General features: G+C 39.9%; 1 pseudogene; it reads left to right on the top strand.

Moving 5' to 3' along the window:
• Nucleotides 1-20,290, top strand: part of LOC148044990 (E3 SUMO-protein ligase KIAA1586 pseudogene) — a 67,029-nt pseudogene extending 46,739 nt beyond the window's left edge.
• The last annotated feature ends 1,256 nt before the right edge of the window (nucleotides 20,291-21,546 follow it).

Raw genomic sequence — 21,546 nt, 5'->3', positions numbered from 1 at the left:
TCTATGTACAAAAGATAGAACAGACTAGGAAACCAATGTTGTCTGAGATATTTTCTCTAGTTATAGTTCTGATCCAGTCTCAGTTTTATTTGATCATTGCCTTGGCAGTAGCTTTTCCTCCTACTCCTCAAGGTTATTCCTTCTTGCCATTACCCAGGGGTTTCCCCTGAGATGTGAATAGCTTTCATTTTGTTGGGTTCCAAAGAGTGGTAGAGAACTGGCTGTTCTTCCAGACCTCCGTATAGGTTGTTAATGCTTTCTCTGTTGGAAATCATTGATGGAATGTTTTGGAGTTATTTTTGCCTCTGATATAATGTTTTTATATTGTTCTGGTGTACTGTAGCTGCTCAGAGTCATTTAGGATCAGGTGGCATCAAAGTCAATAAATCAATAAATCTGATTAACTAAATGAATATGATGATACTTCCCTTGTCTTTTTAAATTTCTTTTTGCTACACTGAACTGAACAATTTGGTGAACAAAGTCTGATGAGCTCTGGGAAGCAGAGTCATTCTTTTAGGAACTACACAAAACCTTGGGAGATCAGGTTGTGTAAATCAGCTGAAAAGCAGGATTGAACATTGGCTTTTTGCATGTCACTGCCAATATCCCCAAATAAGTCTCCTGTCTTACGTTCTGTAGGCTACATTACTCTTTTTTTTCCTACTCTGCATTCCAGATGTACTGCATTTCTCTGCTTAAAGATAGTTCAGATGTAATTCATTCAATGAGGTATGAAATCAGTAAAAAGGCCTTGTAGACAAGCACTGCTATCTGTATATCTTTCCAACAACCCCCCTTTTTGATGGATCTCTTTAAGCATTAAATTTATAGAAGAATGGTTCTTCTATTCTAAAATGACTGACCATAGCTGAGAACACTTGGTTGGATCCAATTAGTAATTCCAATTCCCATTTGTAATTCCAAATATTAATTCTCCCCTCCTCAAAACCTGCTCTGGAAGTTTGGAGTCTAGCCAAAATAACATTTGCCATAGTGATAGTGAAAGAGGTTGCAATGAGGAAAATAGGGGAAATGTTGCTTCATGAGCGCTACTGAAAATATGAAGCACATAGCACATTCCTTTAATAGTACCTATGGAAAAAAACAAAAATAATTTCAAAACCCTGAGACCATAGAAGCACCACACTATATTCAGGGGTCTTTAGGAGGCCTAGGATATATCTCCAGGTTCTATGTGGAACGGTAAAATTCTTTGTTAAAGAGAAATGTTCAAAAACCTTGAAATCTAGATTTTGCTAACTAACTTTGCTAACTTTGGAATTTAACACTTACACATTAATTCTTTACTTTGGTGAATGGATACAATTGTAATATTGACTAAATGGTAAATTCCACCAGTTTTTGATTAGCAGCTGACAGCTATTTCTGATGCTGAATGCTGCTACCAAACATTATTTGTTGCTACATATTCAGAGGATGGTAGGTATTAACTGTTTTTGTGTGTCACACGTTTTATCAGATGATGTTAAATATTGATTAGTGTAGTTTCAGATATTAAAAATAAAATAACTGATTTTGATATTGATTGCTGTTACACACCAATTGTTGAACATTGTTGCAAATTGTTGAACATTGTTGCAAAATCATTGGATGACACATTGTACTTAATTATAAAAATAATAAAATATGTGATGAATTTTGGAATGGGCAAATACATTACAGAGAATATTTACCATCCAAACTTACAGAGAGAAATCTGAGAAAGAATCTTTGGAACCAATTTATTGTAGTTTTAACTGCAAAACTCATCCAAAGTATGACATTAATTTTCAAAATGTAATTAACAAGTAAATTCATATCTAAATTATGCATACACCTCTTTGTATTTGAGCAACATATATAACTAATTCTGATTTCAGCAGAAGTTCTCACATTCATTTTCTATGTTTAAAGTAGGCATTTTTGAAATTTAGAATTCTGGATTAGTGGTTTTAAGACACAAAGACTTGTGATTTTCCAACCTCAAAGAATTAGGTATCAATGTACCATGACTGTTATCCATTTATTTCTTGCTTCAAGGCCCTTCTTTAATTGACTTATGCCCAAACCTATCAAGGAATGGTTAACAGACATTTTTTTTCTTTATAGAAATCTCATGCAGAATGGAAGTAACACAAGACAGAAAATTCCTTCCTCAGAATAATGTACTAAGCTTCCAGAGAATTTTTAACAAAATGTACCACACATACTTATAACTACACTGCTTCCTTCCAGAGAAAGCAAGAAGGAATAAGCTGAAAATGAGTAAGAAATAGTAAAACAAAGAAATTAAAGGTGTCAGAGAAAAAAGAAAGAAAGAAAAGGAGATATATAACTAAATATAGCTTATACCAACACCACCCACAATACCTATCTTTGATGGAAGTCTGAATATTTTCTGAATGCACTGTATTTGTTTTGCAATTACATCCCATTCTTTTTTCCCTATTCAACCAAAGCATCTCAATATACTTCTTTTGTATTGGTTACTCACTTTTGTGTTCATTCCACATTCCTTCAGTACCCATTCCTTCATTTCTTTGTGTTACTTTTTAAGTAACCATTCCCCACTGAATCCAATTTAGCATTTGTTTCTCATGACATGCCTGTGTCTCATTTCTGTATAACAAAATGGGCAGAACCTTATTTAGCTATTATTGCTTCTTTTAGCAAACATTCACCCCTCAAAATAGACTACAAACTGTCCTGAAATTTCCTACCAGCAGAGGTGGTATTCAGCCAGTTCTGATAGGTTCTGGAGAATCGGTAGTGGAAAGTTTGAGTAGTCCAGAGAACCGGCAAATAGGCTGGCCCTGCTCCCCGCTGCCTCCCAGCCGATCTTCTTTTATTGCCCTGAACAGGATAACGGAGCTGGAAAGCAGGTTAGTGGGGTAGGGAGGGAATGGGGATTTTTCAGTATCCTTCCCCTGCCACATCCACAAAGTCACACTCACAAAGCCACACCCATAGAACCGGCAGTAAAAAATTTTGAATCCCACCACTGCCTGCCAGCATATGCTTTATTTTAATATTCATCCCATCATTTCCTTATCATTAATATACTTTCCACTATATGCACAAATTGATCTTGCTCTAATTTTCACCATTTTATGTAACTTGTAATTGTCCTTTCCCTGTCAAACACAATTATCTTGTTCTTTAGTACATTAACATTCAAGTCCATATTCCTTGTGTCATCAAATAAACTAACATTTAATGCAAATCATTTGAGTTCTCAGTTAAGAACAGAGTACTGTTCTTACACTATGCAAAATTACATACTTATTCATTGTCCCCAACCAACACCCTTCTTTATCACAAGTGAATCTTATACATTTATCTGTAGATACACCAAGTAATCTAAAAGATATATATCCTTGTCTGTACCCCATATGCTCAGTTTTGAGCCATTTGCTAAACATTACATTTGTTCTCTTCTGTTTTATTTCCATTATAAAATTCTTGTTTTAAAGGACCAATATTCTATTCCATAATTGCACAAAACCTGCATAATTATTTTTTGATGGAAAAAAGGTGGACCATGGATTTATACAAAGGCTGAATTAAACAGTTTTATGAAAATGAATAAGGAAGCTGGCAGGTGAGAATCAGAAATGGCTCAGAATCCACATGCATAAATGTTAGTTATAGTACAAGACTGAATCAATTAAGGTTGAAATTTGGGAATCTGAGTAGTAAAAAGCAAAGTGAGCTTGAATAAATTCTGAGGCTTTCTGACTGCACTGAATGAGTGGTTTTTAGAGTTCTGGGTGTTGCAGTGCTCCCTTGGTCACATGATCATGATTAAGATGCTGGGCAACTGCCCCAGATTTCTGATCATTGTAACATCGTGCAGTCACATGATGACTATTTTTCACCTTTCCTAACAGTAGGAAGTTGGAAGTCACAATCATGTGAGCTCCTCGCTTAACAATAGTAATTGGGCACTGTTGGGACTGCCTTCATTAAGCAGCACAGTTACACAGCATTGTGCTTTACAACTGTGTCACATAGCAACAGAAATTCCAGTCCTGACTACTGTTGTTACATGAGGACTGCCTGTGTTCAGGTTCCTTGTGAAACCAAGGCTATCTTATTAGTCTTATAGGGGCACAGCAATTATGTGATTTATGACACTAGGGCATTTTGTGTCACTCTGATGTCTTCTTTGGCATTTCCACTAGTTGGAAAATTCTTCTTGGCATGATATCCAAAGAAGTTTCTTTATGGCACAGGAATAATGGATGGAAACCTATCAAGGAGATATTCAACCTAGAAATAAGGAGATATTTTCCCACAGTGAGAACAATCAACCAATGGAACAGAAGTTGCCTTCAGAAGTTGTGGGAGCTTCATCACTGGAGGCTTTCATGAAGAGTTTGGCCTGCCACTTGTCAGAATGGTGTAGGGTCTCCTGCTTGGGTGGGGGGAGGGGTTGGACTAGATGACCTAAAAGGTCCCTTCCAACTCTGTTAATCTGTAATGTGAAATGATGAAGGAGATGATCAGAATGCCACACAGTAATCAATGTGGCAGCTTCATTTAACAAGGAAGAGGAAGATTGTCTTGCTTTGTAAAGTAATTTTTAAAGGAATGCTTCATGTAAAGCATTGTCAAAACAAAGCTTCAAAACTTTCAACTACACACACACACACACACACACACACACACACACACGAAGAAATATTATATAGATGGTTACCTTTACAGCCCTCTCTAAGCGGTTTCCAGAGTCAACATATTCCATGCAAGAATCTGGGTCCTCATTTTACCCAGATCGGAAGGATGGAAGGCTGAGTCAACCTTCAGCCTGGTGAGATTCGAACTGCCAAATTGCAGGCAGCCGACAGTCAGCAGAGGTAGCCTGCAGTACTGCACTCTAACCACTGCGCCACTGTAGGTCTTCGACACAATGGATTGCTCTCATAATGCTTCTGTAGGTTAGTAATGTATAATTAAATATGAGGATTTTCTTTTTTTCTAACTCAAGAATTGTGGATGGGGAAAATGGGAATTGCCACACTCAAGTAAAGGGTTCAATTATCTAATTTTAATTCCTTTCCAATTCTATTTAAAATTAATGCACCAAGATAAAACTGAGTCTGTGATGTAACGTTCAGATAATTTCTTTACTTTCCTATATCCATTACTGAGCTACATGGAATACAAAACATTATGGAAGGAAAGCCAGTCCCAAAGTGACCAATTAGTTGGCCATATAATATACAAAAGTACTTATTTCAACGAAACTCGATTATTAGGATGTCATAATATTTGGAGATAAAGCCCTCAAGGCCAAATCCCATAGTCCTTTATATTTGTCCATGTTTAAAGCATTGATCTAAAATAGGAAGTTTCCTTGGAAAGAATCAGATAAGGCAAAAATATAAGGTTGTTTTTTTGGGTTACGAGGGGATGGGTGTGTGCACGCACTGGGTGCAGGTTATCCTAATTACTAAGTAACTATAAAAGGTGGTGGGGAGCACCAGGTGGAAGCTCTGACAATTTATTCATTACCTTAGTGCTTTGTTGGTCAGTTTGTGCCAAAGGAAGAATACAAACTGCATTTCAAACCTTTTCTGTGTTTGGCTGTTTTCATTAACCCTTTGGAACCTGACAGTTTGTCGGACCCACGATATGGTGAGGTGGCAATTAATCGTGGATTGTTGTCGGTCAGTTATCACTAGCTTTGTAGATTTACTCAGCTGTTTGTGTACGAGTGAAGCCTGGTAAGTCTTGGCAGTGGGCCCAGGTTTCTCACCTGAATGGCAGCTCCAGGCCTCTGGGCTGGTCGGAGCTGACACGTCTTCTAATATTCAGTTTTAGCTAGAAGGTCTTCTGATAAATATTGAAGGTTGGTGCTCTGGACATATTGTAGACATAGTCATTTTGATGAATGGTTGCATTGTTCATCCAGCTTTTGATATACCCAAAGGAGAACTATCACTGAAGAGAGAGATATCCCTTTTTCTTCCTCAAAAACTGATGAATATGCAAGGTATTAAATGCATGGTTACTTTTTGTTAATAATTCTTTTATTCATTCAAAACATATCAAGGATATAATGTTGTATACTCTGGAGGTAGATAATGTTTAATCCAAAAGCTCCTGAAGTGGCCATCACTTCTTCAAACTCTTTGTCTAGGAAAAGTATATTTGAAAATGATTGACAGATATATACAACTGAAGGATCAAAGGGTTGTTCAAGCAATTGCGCCAGCTTCATTCAATACTCTTAGTAAATGATCTTCCTTTAAGGCAGCACTGACTACTCCACAAATTCAAGTGACTACCAGTATATTGATTTTAAAAGCCACAATAAATGGTAGTTTCATTTTAAGGAACTATACTCATCTTCAGAGTCAATATTGCAAAGTATCCAATTAAAAAAAAAGAATATCTAACTTCATTATATATATATATATATATATATATATATATATATATATATATATATATATATATATATATATATATATATATATATATATATTACAAATAACTCACAGAATGTGTGTTGTAATTCTGCGCTGCTTCTGAGATATGAACTATGATAGAACTTTCAACACAAGGAGAAAATCTGCTGAAAATTTCATAGGTCTGCAAAAAAATTTTTTTTTGAGAGCTGTTTTGGTTATTCCATGTAATCTTTATGTTTTTTGGTGCACTGAATCCAAAAAATCCATTTTGTCATAGGACATCACGTTTCCTGACAATTTAGGTAACTATGTTAAATAAGACAATACCTCAAAATAAATGGAAATAGACTTATAAAATTAAAGTTTTATTACAATATTTTCATGAAATTCATTTTTTGAACTGAAATGAGCTTACCTACACACACTAAACAAGATTCTTCTTCCTTGTGAGGCTCCTCTTGGTGCATTTACATTTGTGAGTAGCATCTGGAATGTCTCTCTGAAGCATCCAACAGTAGTCTGCCATCATTGTAATGCTCCATTTTCCCTCCATCTCTTTAATGTCTTGGTGAAATCGTTCACCTTGTTCCTCACTAACAGCTCCCAAATTTTCAGGAAAGTAGTCAAGGTGGGACTGGAGGAAAAGCACTTTCAAACTCATCAGGCAACCTAAAGCTTGAAATGCTTTCAGCATTCTTCCGATGATCTTTTTGTAGTGAGAAACTTTGTTATTGCCTAAAAATTTCTGTATGACGTCTTTAAATGCAATCCACCCTTCTTTTTGAGGATCTGTCATGGTACTGACAAACTCTTGATCAACTGTAAGCCTTCTAATGTCTGGTCCGACGAACACACCTTCCTTCAATTTTGCCTCCAATAGGCATGGAAACTTGGTGACCAAGTATTTGAAGCATTCTCCATCTCTTGGAAGTGATTTTACAAATTGCTTCATCAATCCCAATTTTATGTGGAGAGGTGGAAGAAGAACTTTATGGGAAGGTACCAAAGTTTCTCGGAGGACATTTTTTTCACCGACTGTTAGCACCCTTGGCTGCCAACTCTTGGTCCAGTGATTTTGTCAGTCTTGACTGTCCCATAGAGACAGAAAACAAGGGTATTTGGTATACCCAGCTTGTTGCCCGAGCAGCATGCACAAGACCTTCAGGTCCCCACACACTTGCCAACCATGGTCTTCATATTTAAGTTTACGAAGAACCAATTCCAAGTTCTCATAGGTTTCCTTCAAGTGTACGGAATGATCTACAGGTATGGAAGCGTAAAAACCGTTGTGGAGTAAAACTGCTTTGAGACTTCTTTTTGAAGAAACTATAAAAAGACGGCATTGCTCTGAATCATATTGAATTTTAAATTGACCCATCAGACCTTCGACATCGATGCAATAAACAAACTTGTCTTCATGGGCGAAGTAAGGAATGAACTCCTTTTCACGATGTCTGAACCATGAAGATGACACTCCTGGCAACAATAAATTCCTGCTTTTCAGCCTTGATCCGAGTAACTCAGCGGCATCTTTGGGAAGATTCAAGTCTCTTACCAAATCATTCATCTCCTCCTGAGAAAACAATTTTGGTCTTGTACCATCTTCAAAGTCAGAACTTGATTCGTCATCTGGTTTAGGTATGATTTCACCTTCATCGGAGCTAGGTATCTCTTCCAAGGTAGCAGGGGGCTTTGGTACTGGTATATCTGTGCCAAGGGGGATGGGACTAATTGCTGAGTGAAGATTGGGGTATGACACGGAATGCTTCCATTTGGAATTAAACCCTTTCAGATCGCAGGAACAAAAGTAACAGTCATCACTATGGTTCTTTTGCTCTCACCATACCATAGGAATCCCATAATGGAAAGATTTTTTCTTAACCTTGAACCAGTTTTGGAGGTCCTCAACACACCGCTTGCACACTTTATGAGGTGTCCAAACTTTATCTTGCTCTCCAATTTTTAGTCCAAAATATGCAAAGTATACTTTTTTCACAAAGTCTGTAATATTCTGCTGTTGCTTCAACACAGATGAAACAGAAACTGTCTGGCGAATTAATACACTTTTGCGGAGCCATAACATAACGGTTGAAGAATGACGAACTACCATGAATTGCGATGAAAAAGTGTGAACAGCCTAGAACCAAGAACCTGATGATGGTTCATGCACAAGTGTGGCATGCAGGAGAGAGCAGCTCTGTGTCTGAACACGAGATGTCACAGTGCTGGCCATGCCCCCTGCACTGACTGGAAATGCTGCTATCTGCCCTGTGTCTTGCTCCCACTGGATTCTTCAGGAAAGATTAACCCCTTCTACCATTAGAAGCACAGACTTGAAACTTGCTTAGCTTATGTATATATTGCTGACCATCAGATTTACAGTGCTATTTTTTTTTTTACATAGCTCGGACAAACCCTTTAAGGTTTTTTTGGCATTTTATATCTTAAATGCACTTAGGTGAATTAATTAATAGTAATTTGGACTTTAAATTTGGTTAAAAACCCATAATATAAAAAATACCAAAAATTTAAAAAAATTGATAAATTTGAAGACAATTTTGCATGTTGTGGCAAATCATGATGTCTAGGAATTTTTTCAATATTTTATTTGTGTTCAGCACTCCAAAATACATGAAAATTAGATGAAAATAATCAAACAGCTTTTTAGTCGCAGACTTGTGAAATCATTGTATAGGAGAAGGAAAAATAACACGTTGCTCCCTTCATTTCTATAAAACATTTGTGGTAGGTAGTTGTTGTTATGTCCTCATTTAGTTATTTAGTAATTAAATGTATATGCCACCTATCTCACTGCTGAGTAACTGTGAATAGCTTACAACTTCACAAAACAAGAATATAAAAAGATTTAAGTATTGAAAACACTAAGATATTAAAAAATGGTAAATGAGGAGCAATACACAAACTGGGTGGAAGTGGATCTTCTTCTTAGTCTTTTAACCACCCAAGCCAATTGGCACACTCAGGTTTTGAGACCCTTTTGGAAGGTCAAGACAATGGTGGCATATTTCACTGTAAGAAGGAAAAGGAAATACTGCCAATCTAGTCAGTATAGAAGGTCTTTAGCGCATTCTGATGGTATTCCAGCTTGGCTACCTCTGTCCTGTTCAAAACATTCAGGTGATTGCAGATAATTCTGCAGCATTTGCTAAAGCCATCTGTCCTGGCAGCACTTTTGTCAGCATTGGAGGAACAAAGCTCTTATTAGCTTTCTCCAAGGTGTGAACACTATAGGAGAAAATTGGGAGGCACTGTAAACTGAACTTTGTTTTGCTTTTGGAAGCCAGGAGGTCACATTGCATTACAAAATAGCATTAAGGGGGAGATGTATTGGAGTTCTGTCAGCCCTACTTTGTATCAAAAAAAGATGGCACAATAGTATGTTGCTTAATTTGTTTACATCTGCAGACAAGGAATTACCTCTGGGTAAGGGGTTGTAGATCAGGATAGGAATGGTCAATGCTTTTCATGTTCAATTTGTTGAACATTTCAATTTGTTTACATATGAAGACAAAGACAATTCTTGGTAAGGGTTATAGATCAGGATATGAATTAGCAGTACTCTTGATGTTTTGCTTGCCCTCATAACTTCTATATCATGGTGTGCTTGCAATGTTTTATATGGCCAAACAAAGAAACAAATGGACAAGTATGCAATTGCTGCCTCTTCTACATCATTTTTTCTAACTGGAATTCTTACCAGAATTGTGGTGCATCTTATCTCATTGGTATCTTCTATTTCCTCCCTCCCTCATTTTATTAAGGTCTTGTCTGAGGATACCTTAGAACAGGGCTGTCAAACTCAATTCACTGAGAGCCGCATCAGAGTTGTGTTTTACCTTGGGATTGGGTGGGTCGGGGGCATGGCCAGGGTGGCTAAAGCTCCATTTTCACTGGCAAAGGGCTGCAGGAGGCTGTTGTGGCTGAAAATGGAGCTTGGGAGAGATATGCGTGGCCCTCCTAAACTCTGTTTTTTCTGGCAGAGGCCCTTCGCTGTTTCCAGGGCAGCCCTGCAGGCCAGATCTAAGCATCCTGCGGGGAGGATTTGGCCAGCGGGCCTTGAGTTTGACACCCCTGCCTTAGAACATGTCAGTGATTTGGATTAGTGGAAGATGCATTTTATTAATGGAACTTTGTTGAATTTCTTTTTCAGAAAGCCAAGTGGGAAATACTTTTAAAAGGCAAGGCAAAAAGCAAATGCACAAAAGTCTCCTTACATAAATCTATCTGGCTTTAACACAAATGTACAATGCTTGTGTATTGTGCTTTGAATTCAGGCCGATCAGTTGAACGACGGCATACTGAATAGGGCCCATAAAAACCTGGATGATGTTGTTCTAATAGGGGAAATCAAAATGAGGACCAATACTGAAGTGCCATCCAGCAAAGATAAACTGAAGAGTCCCATTTTGGTTCCATTAGAACAAACATACAGAAGAAACTTCTGGCATGATAGCATTAGAGATTGTCCTTTATCAGAGCACTGTTATCCAAATCTCAGCAGGTGAATTTCTGAAGCAAGGTCTCCTGTGTGGTTCTTTGTGGGAAAATCATAGCCTTGGCGTTTCCAGCAGTGCAAAATTACATATTGCAAACTTTCCCAAACATATGATATTCTCAGCATGAAAACTTTAAGAGGGCACAAAAGCTTAAACTGCATTAGCAAAACTTTGTTGTAATTGGTCACTGACAGGAATGAATGAACTTGCTGTTTGGTTTTCTAGGAAGCAAAGCACACCAACATCAGTACCAGTAGAATTATTCAGAATAGTACTTTTAGTATAATGGGAATTAATATTGCAGAACATTACAGTGACTTAGAAGAGATTTTTCCCTTCAAAATTTTCTCTGTCTTTAAAAAAAAACACCAATGACATAAAGAAAATAAAAATAAAGTTAAACTGGATATGGTAGATTCCTTTAATTTCTTTTACAATTGAGCTTAGGAAAATGGAGCAAGCTTCCCCAAGAAAAGAATCAGTGCCTAGATTAGAATAAGTTAAAGATCAATTTGAAGTGATGCTGACTTGAAGACTCATCATCAATCACTCTTTATATGTAGGCTCTTTTCCCAACATGAGCTCTGCATGTGCAGAACTCCCAAACAAAGTTTGCAGTGGTGACTTCAGCAACTGGAGAACCAATTCAGAGGTGTGGCCAGCCTGGGTCGCTGCCCGTTTTGCGACCCAGGCCGGCATACCCCTACTGGTTCAGCTGAACTGGGCTGAACTAGTAAGAACCCACCACTGCATAAAACCCTAAATACCATAGGACATGTAGGGCTGGGTTATTTGCATGAGTGTCTTCTTCTAGGAGTGTCTGCTCCAGTGGTGGGTTGCAAGCATTATGCCCGGGGACGGGCGTACTGGAGCCTGCCCAGAGCACTGGATTCTGTTCCGGTATGGTGCCCTGGAGGGCCCACCCACCTGCCCGAGCTCCTTACTGGTCTTTTAAGTACTTGGCGCTTCTGCGCACGTGCATGGTACATACAGTGCCTGCGTGACGCTCCGCTGAGCAGCTGGAGCATTGCGGAGGTTCATGGAAGTGGTAAGAAGCATGTGCGCGCTGCACACGTCTATGTGGACACCGACGGGCCCGTTCCAACCATACTGGTCTGCTCTCCCTTGTCCTCAAACATGGGCACACTCCAGGTTCTTCTTTGAAACAAAGTCATCTTCTGGGACCTCTGAGATGTCTCTTAGTGGCAGTCCCTGCTTTTTAGAACAATTTTTTTCTCCCTTCTCCTGAAACTTGCTTAGCTTCAACCTGGCAGGCTTTGGGAAAGGCAGTTAAGACTGAGAATTTTCCCTGCGTACTTTGATCAGAGTAATAGTTTCCAGTTGGTAGGTTATATATTTTTCATCTTGATTGTCATTTAATTGGTTTGCTTTGCTTTAGAGTTAATGTGTTGTTTTTCTTTTGTATTTTTGTTTAATCATTCTGTATATCATCCAGACTCATGCTGTTTAAGTTGAGTGGTCACATAAATATCCTAAACAAATAAAATTAATAAATGTACACTTCGCAATCATGCTCTTAAGTGCAGGATGGCAAACAATATTTCAGTATATATGATCCCTGTAGCTTTTGATTTAAGAAATCCATCGGCTCCATTTCAGTGATCCAGACTTACAGGTGGTATGTGCCATTACTGGCTGAGGCAATCAGTTTATTTTTCATTCTTTCTGGCTCAAAGACGTGTTGGAAATAAATTATGTAAAAGGTTTCAATACTCTTGTCTGGCTGACCATCTGTCTTCCAACAGGATAGCTCTCTGAAAATTGAACAGCACAGGACCAAATTTGGTATGGAGAGAGAAGCCAGAAAATGGAAAAATTGAGTTTGAAAATACAGGTATCCCTTGACTTACTTCATTTAGTGACTGTTCAAAGTTGCAACGGCACAGAAAAAAGTGACTTATAATCATTTTTCACACTTTATGACTGTTGCGGTATCCCCATGGTCACATGATCAAAATTCAGACACTTGGCAATTGACTCATACTTATGAAAGTTGCAGCGTGCCAAGTTCATATGATCATCTTTTGCTACCTCCTGACAAGCAAAGTGAATAGGAAAACCAGATCAACTTAAGAACTGTATATAGTAACCTGCTTAATAACTGTATTACTAACTTCAACTGCAGTGATTCACTTTACAACTGTGGCAAAAAAGGTCATAAAATAGGGCAAGTCTCACTTAGCAACAGAGATTTTGGGCTCAGTGATGGTTGTAAATTGAGGACTACTGTAAATGAGGAATTATGTATTTAAAAAAAAATTCCAAAAGGCCCCTCTCCCCCCAATGCAATGTATTCTTAAGTAGTCAGGCAGGACTTAAAATCCTGCTGATTCCTTGAACCACATCCCCGTCCATCTTCCTTCCCATTATGTGTCCCAAAATGAAGCTGCTATTAAAAGCAGGCAGGCAGGCAGGCAGGCAGGCAGGCAGGCAGGCAGGCAGGCAGGCAGGCAGGCAGGCAGGCAGGCAGGCAGGCAAACAAACAAACATTTCTTGAAAATATGCCCTGTATGCATTCCCTACCATATTGAGAAGTTGCAATCTAGGGATCTAATAGGCATGGGATCAAGAATAACAAGAGCGATAGCAACAACAAACAACTCAGTTTTGTAAGACAGCCTAGGTGGGTTATCATTTTTCTGTATCATATTCTTTCAGAATATAGTGTGGTGTTGTGGAGTTACATACACAGCATGGGATATGTTGATTGAGAACCAGCCAGACTTCATTATAAAATGGGCAGCTATATAAAAGGAATGAATGAATACGGTTAGAGTTGAAGGACAAGTCTCTCTCTCTCTCTCCCTCCCTCCCCCTCCCCCTCCCCAATGTCTGAACTGATCACTTGCAGAGGACTTGTTGAAATCAAAAGACAGATAGCTAGTACTGTGATGCTACATCATAAGCAGCCCATCCATATAATAGAACTCAGGATGTCCTGTGGCTTCCTTGAAAAACAATTCCTGGATAACAATTACCCTGCTTATTTTAATATAAACTCAACAGAAGTCTTTAGCCTCTATCTTCACGAAGCCACCTTAACAATGAATCATTGTATAGCAATGAGTCATAACTCCTGATGCAGCCTCCGGCAAGCAGATGGCCCTTCCTCTAGCCCTAACTCTTAATTTATCCCATTACCCATTACCCCATTACCACATTTGAATATTTAGACTTTCTTAACAGCTTCCACTAATGGAAATATTCTTGCTTTCCTACTAAAATGGCATCTCTACATGTGAAAAAGAGTGCTACTACCAGGTGCCTGAGGGATGCAATTGTGGTCCAAGAGGCTTTTTCTAGAATTATGAAACTTGGTGTTACTTTAGACATGACAGAGAAAAATTTCTGAATGGCTTTGCTTTGCTGTGGATAGAGAAACAGATGCTCAATGGCTATATATCACAACAAAACAAATCATGCTCCTCATGGACTGGTGAAATGATAACAGATCAGGACCACTGTCTTTAGCTCTATTTTTCTAGCTTCTGACTTGGTTTTCATCGGGGAGCACATTGCTCCCTGATCACTGCTGTTCTATGATGGAGATGGGCTGCCATGGTCTTTTAATCATGATGGTAATATAGAAGATTCAGATTCAGAAACTTTATGTCTGGGGAGATACAGTGTCAGAAAAGAACGACTACTTTAGTCCTACTACTTTGCTGCTTAGAAACACTTGGTTGGCAACTATAGGGAGATAATGCTGGATTATATCAGACTTTGATAATCCACTACTGATGTTCTTATGTTTTGTTTCATTTTTTCCCTTCTGGTCAATCATCTCTGATTCTTAGAGACTGCCTGCTGTTTTCCCTGCTGTTTTCATGGCAAGATTTTTCAGAAGTGGTTCAAAGTGATAGGTCCAAGATCACTTAGATGGCTTTGTGCTTAAGAGGGAACTAAAACTCACAGTTTCCTGGTTTCTATCCTAATGAAATAGAACAACTCACCACAGCCAATTTGTCACAGCCAACTTTCCATAGCCAACTCCCTGTGGGACTCATCATGGCTAACTTGCCATGGGACAACTTGCTGCAGGACAATTCAAGAATTCAGTTTAATTATGTAAAATAATTTAAAAATATTTTAATTTTTGTTGTTACCTTTTCATTTTGTCCCTACTTTGGCACCCTTTCCTTCAAAATTCTATTCCACTATTTCTTTGACATTAATGTAATCTTTGTCACATGTCATGTTGGCCTGAGGTGAGTTGGCCACAAAAAATTAGCTGTGATAAATTGGCTGTGGTGAGTGGGCCATGGCGAGTTGGCTCTGGTGAGTTACCATCGACCCCTATTGTAATGCCTTAACCACTACACCAAAATCTCTCTCTTTTTTCTTATGCTTTTACTTCCCTTCAATGTTCAGTTTTTTAACTTTATCCTTATTCCAGTGTTAATACTCTCTTATTCCATCCCCCATAACATTTTAAAATTTAACCTATTATTTCTAGTTGTTTGGATCATTTAGGAAGTTTAAGGATAGCAACTTTTCTGTACCTCACAATGTGACTCATGGCCCTGAGCGACAATGGGATAAGAGCAGAAGCTAAAACTAAATGTCAGTAAAGCACACAGAGAAGCATTTTAGTATTTTTTTAAAATAGAAAACAGCTAGGCTCTCAAACTCACAAGCAACAGAGCTTTTTTCAATCTAGGTTGTCCTCGGGCTCTGTTTCTATTTCATTATCCAAACTCATGCGCGTCTCTTATAAGAACATTGTCAGTATCCTCTCTAGAACCAAATTAGCCAGTATGCTAAATAAGCCACAGGATACATCCCAAATCCAATTATCTGGGAGGACTTCACCGTTATGAATCTGTTATATTACATTAATGTATTTTGCAGTCAATTTTAATTGTCCTTAATAGCCCATAGCAGAGCATCAGAACATCAGCATTAAAGGAGCATAAATAAAATAAGGAAATCACATAGAAGGATCATGGTCCATACCTCTTGACTATGTAAAGAGTTGGATGATAACTTGATCACACAACTGGATAATTGACAGGGTCAATGAGTTATGCCATGAGATGTGGCATCTCCTCTAAACTTTTGCCAGAGACTATGTTAATTTGAAGTTACTTTTACATCCAAAACCTCAAATTTTGTACTGTTTCCCTCTTTGATATACTTTGTGGGGATTCCTAATAAAATAACACCAAATATCTATCTCATGTTTGAAATATAGTATGTTGATATGTCTCATGTTGCAGATCTATTGACCAATTCCTTCATTCTAAGTCAATTTCATGTTGGTTTCTTTCACCTGACAGGAAATGAATATGGGTACACCTTTGAATGAATTGCAATTACTAATGGAAATATAGCAACTCATTATTTATCTCAAATATAGGGAACCAAGGTCTATTCAGTTTGGTGCAATTTCTAGCGGTCTGAATCTATAGACCTTTTCCTGACTAATTTAATTTTGATGGTGGCTTTGTAGGCATAAACAGATTGCCTTATTTTAAATAAAATGCAATACATTGATACTGATTAGTACTGTGAATAATTCTATCACTAAACCACTTTCCCCAAACAAAATGTAAATTATATCTATTTGCCAATGGCTTCACACATATTAATAGCTGTTACCCATGCTTTCCCCAAAATAAGACCTGGTCTTATAATAATTTTTGCTCCAAATGATGCATTGGGGCTTACTTTTGGGGTAGGGCTTATATCACATTCTAAAAAGCATGCTAGGGCTTATTTTCTGGTTAAGTCTTTTTTTCCGGGGAAATACGGTAATATTATTGCCTAGACACTGACATAAAATGTATGATTTGTTATATAAAATTGCATTATACTAACATAAAATTATGGCAAAAGGACTTGAGTGAATATAACCATGGTGTTTTAGGAACTCTATTGAATGGCTGCACAACACTCATGGTTTGTCTCCAATGCCCCTCTTAAAAATAGAAATAAACTTTGGCAAGTGTCTTAAGGAAATATCCAAATCTTGGATGCTGTAGCCAACATGTCTACAGCATGTCAGGAATGATGAAAGCAAGAGGGGGAGATATGAAAAGCCACTGTAGTGTACAACTCACTAGGTAAACATTATTATCAATGCCCTAGAGGAAGAATAATACTAGTCTTCTTTACAGGGTCTTTGTAAAGATTACTTCAACAAATGGATAACTGCACATTTTAAGTGATTCAAGCACTTTACCAACACTATTGTTTGTAAAGTGCTTTTAAGCTTTTGAAATGCTAAGCATTATTATCTTCAAAGCGACAAATTTAGGAGTGAGCCTGTTGATAAGGTTTATAAGACTAGGATGTATGTATAAGTGCAACAAATATATTTCTTCTATTTTGGTGAGAGATGTACCAATGCTAAAGAGGATAAAGAGGCCTGTGCCATCCCTCGGCAGCCTCACCCTGCCCTTAAGCCAGCCTCCACCCACCCAGGGCAGCGGAGTTCCAGATGAGGCAGAGGCGGAGCGTCTCCTCAGCCCTGCTGGCCACGCTTGCTCTCCACCCCCCCTCAGAGCGAGCCAGTTACAGCCTCGCCAAGGCGGCTCCGATGGGGCAGCGGCGGCAGTGTCAGCCTGAGGTGCAGCAGGCCTGGGGCGGCCGCTGGGTGCCCCGTGAGGCAGCAGCTGCAGTGGCGGTAGTGTCTCTGGATGGGGTTGCAGCCAGCAGGGACTGCCTTGTGTCCGCGTCGCCAGGTACGGCTCCTTCCTCCTTCTCCTCCTCCTCCTCCTGCTCCTAAGGGGACGCTGGCCTCCTCCTCCTCCTCTCCTCCTCAGCCTGGCCTGGCCAGCATCTGAGGGAGCGTCATCGTCAATGACATCGTCAGGCCTTCCTTCTGCCAGCCCCAATGCAGCTGCAGCCACAGCACCAGCAGCCTGACTCAGAGGCAGAGACGTAGGAGAGGAAGAAGATGGCACAGCCCGCACTGCTCTCGCAGGGAGCAGGAGGCATCGGGGATCCGGCGGGCACTCAGTTGAAGAAGAAGACCAGCTTCCAGATCACCAGCATTCTCCCGGTGCAGATCTTGGCCAGCCTCAGCTCCAACAACAGCATCACCAAAGACACAGAGAGCTACGATGACCTGGATGAGTTGCACACTGAGGACTTCTCCTCCTCCAAGATCCTGGACTCTCCCGGGCCACTGACTTGGGGGAGCCCGAGCACAACTCCTCTGAGGAGACGCTCAACAACTTCCACGGGGCGAAAAGCCCCGGCGCCATCTCCCCCAACCAGCCTTGCCCAGCCCAGCAGCCCCGAGGCCTGACCAATGGCAGTGCCCACCTGCTGCCCCACTACACCCATGGGGGACACCCCCAGCCTCCCTCCCATGCTGGGGTCCCCCCACCCATGTCTGTAAGGGCCCCATCCAGCCTGTTGTTCCAGAGGCTGCCCGTCGCGGGGAGCTTGGAGGGCCCCAGGCTGGGGCCTGCAGGAGTGTCCTCCGTGGCGGCTCTTGCAGGGACCACCATGGCTCACTTCCATGGGGGGCCGCCTCTGCCGGGGGAGCCGTGGCAAGTCCAGTGAGTGGCAGGCTCGCCAGGTGTGCAAGACCCTCACAAACCTTGCCACTGCTGGCAACGGCATGACCCTGCCCGGAGGGAACCACCCTGGGAATGTTTCTTTCTTCGCATGCTGTTGGTAAATGTACCTGGTCCAACGTCTTTCCAGCAATTGAAAATTGTTTCTCACATGGACAATTATATGTTGCGTGTTCTAGAGTCGGCTAACCAGACAATCTCTATATCTGCACAGACAATGGAACAACAAAAATATTGTATAACCACAAGCATTGTGAAATTAAACATATTACAAACTTGCGCTTTCTCTTTTCTTTCTTTTCCATTTAACCAGACCGGGTCACAGAAACGTGTGGCCGGGTACAGCTAGTTACTCATAAATCAGATGCAGGATAATTAGCCAGGTTTACGACTCAACTGACAAAATGAATCTTTTTTTAATATGGGCCCTATTAAATATGCTAGATACACCATACTCAGGTTTATACTTGGAAGGAAGTCATTTCATGGCTTCTGATGTGATCAATATTAGCTGATTGTGCTTTTATTATTTCTTGTCACTGTACTTTTCTTACTTGATGAATATGAACAAACTGTTCTTTAGCTCCACTGTTTTGCCTTTGGCTACTGGTTTGTCACCCCACCGTTAAATCTTAGTATTGTGGAGACCCTTCAGTACCTGTTAATTTCTTAGGGTGACCTCCCATGACATTGAAATTACTGGAGGAAGGGTAGCACAAGCACACTATCCTGCTATATTTTCATCATCTTTGTATAGGACTCCATAAATCTCAATGGTTCCAGCAACAGAAGGAGTGGGTGATCCTCATTTCTTTCTTTCCGTCAATCCTGAAGCTGACTTGACTGAAGCCATCTTGGAGCTTCAGTGTTGCCACACTGGAGCTGAGCGATAGGGAGGGGGGGGGATTAGAGATAACTGGGGTTTTGTAGCCAAAATAATATACTTTCTTTTGGGAACCAAGGACATTTCCACACCTGGTCCAAGGAAGGAGGAGTGAGGTCACCAGGCAACCAGACAGAGTCTTGATTGGACATGTGACTGATTGTTTTGGGTTGGGGGAAACTTTTACTTTTGATTAGGTGAAAACCATGGGAAACTTCAGAGTCAGTTTTCACCAGATCTGTGCCAATATGAATATCCAATAAAGCTATTCTTTGAGGAATCCATCTGCCTCGGAGTTTTGCTTGCTATGGTCTCTTACCTGGAATCCTAACACTTGCTTTGAAAGAAAAGACTGACCCTGCTTCCCAATCCGTGGTTCATTTCCTCAAAGCAAAGATAATAATTGTGAGGGCCTTCTTTGCTCAGCATATTATACTGGCAGTGTAACTTGCAGGGTGTACATATTGAAGGCATGGATCTTATCCTTCCTATTTATTGACTTTTCAAGTGGCTGTATTATCCTTTGGTGGCACTTGAATGTGGCTGTTTTCCTTGCCTCCTCATTGTTGTTCTGGTATGGCTGTGGGATACTAAGGTACTTGTAGCTGGTCTGTGTGTCTGATACTTTGCCCACTGGTAGTACTAATTATCTTCAGTCTTAATTACCTTCCCTCTTTGGATCATCATCTGGCCACATTTCTTCTATATGAAGGATACCATAATATCTTCACTGTAGATCTGTGTCAAGTGGATCAGCAAGTCAATGTCATGTTCACTCTCAGAATACAGCTTCACATCATCCAAGTAGAGGAGGTGGCTGACGATAGTTCCATTCTTGAACTTGTGTCCGTGTCCAATTCTTGTGATTATCTGATGGCCAAAGGTCAGAATGATTTAGTGGCTTACAAATTTAATTAATTAATTAGATGATGAAGATGAGGATTTTCAAGAGAATTCAGGTTTAACAGGTTTCCAAGAAACTTCCCAATGAGATTTTTATTTCATTACCATCCTGGCTTAACTTAATGTTTCAAAGTTGCCCCCCCCCCCCCGCTGCAATCTTGTCATAGCAGTTGTTCCATTACCTTCTCTCCCCTGGAAAGGAAAAGATGGAGAATCTCAAGAATGTTTGGACCACTAACATTTGGAAATCCTCATTAAGGTGAGACCTTGAACCACATTTAAATCTTTGTGCTGAATTTATAAAGATAAAGAAGGTTGCTTTGTTATCCTGGATTTAGTGGGTGAGTTCATGTATTTCCCCCCCTTTTCTATATTTTCTTTCCTTCCATCTATTTCTGTGCAAGCTAATCTAACCGCATTCTTATTTGCATATTGTAAATCAAAGATAAGGTAAAGGTTCCCCTCGCATATATGTGCTAGTCATTCACAACTCTAGTGGGTGGTGCTCATCTCTGTTTCAAAGCCGAAGAGACAGCACTGTCTGAAAATGTCTCTGTGGTCATGTGGCTGGCATGACTAAACACTGAAGGCGCACAGAACGCTGTTACCTTCCCACAAAAGGTGGTTTCTATTTTTATACTTGCATTTTTATGTGCTTTTGAACTGCTAGGTTGGTGGAAGCTGGGACAAGTAATGGGAGCTCACTCTGTTAATAGGGATTCGAACCGCTGAACTGCCGACCTTTCTGATCAACAAGCTCAGGGTCTTAGCCACTGAGCCACTGAGCCATTGCATCCCTCCAAGTCAAAGATAGAAATAAGCTAATTGTGACAAAATAGGAAAAAAAAACCCTGAATTTATTACATTTTCCTCCCCACATAATATACAATATAATACAATACAGTACAATAGCAGAGTTGGAGGGGACTTTGGAGGTCTTCTAGTCCAACCCCCTACCTAGGCAAGAAACCTTATACCGTTTCAGACAAATGGCTATCTAATATCTTCTTGAAGACTTCCAGTGTTGGGGCATTCACAACTTCTGGAGGCAAGCTGTTCCATTGATTAATTGTTCTAACTGTCAGGAAATTTCTCCTCAGTTCTAAGTTGCTTTTCTCCTTGATTAGTTTCCACCCATTGCTTCTTGTTCTACACTCAGGTGCCTTGGAGAATAGTTTGACTCCCTCTTCTTTGTGGCAACCCCTGAGATATTGGAACACCGCTATCATGTCTCCCCTAGTCCTTCTTTTCATTAAACTAACCATACCCTG

This window comes from Thamnophis sirtalis, unplaced genomic scaffold, assembly GCF_051295495.1.
Source record: "Thamnophis sirtalis isolate CommonGarterSnake01/CBP01778 unplaced genomic scaffold, rThaSir2_p1.2 scaffold_6, whole genome shotgun sequence".
Lineage (NCBI taxonomy): Eukaryota > Metazoa > Chordata > Lepidosauria > Squamata > Natricidae > Thamnophis > Thamnophis sirtalis.
This window is presented reverse-complemented; position numbering and strand designations above follow the sequence as displayed.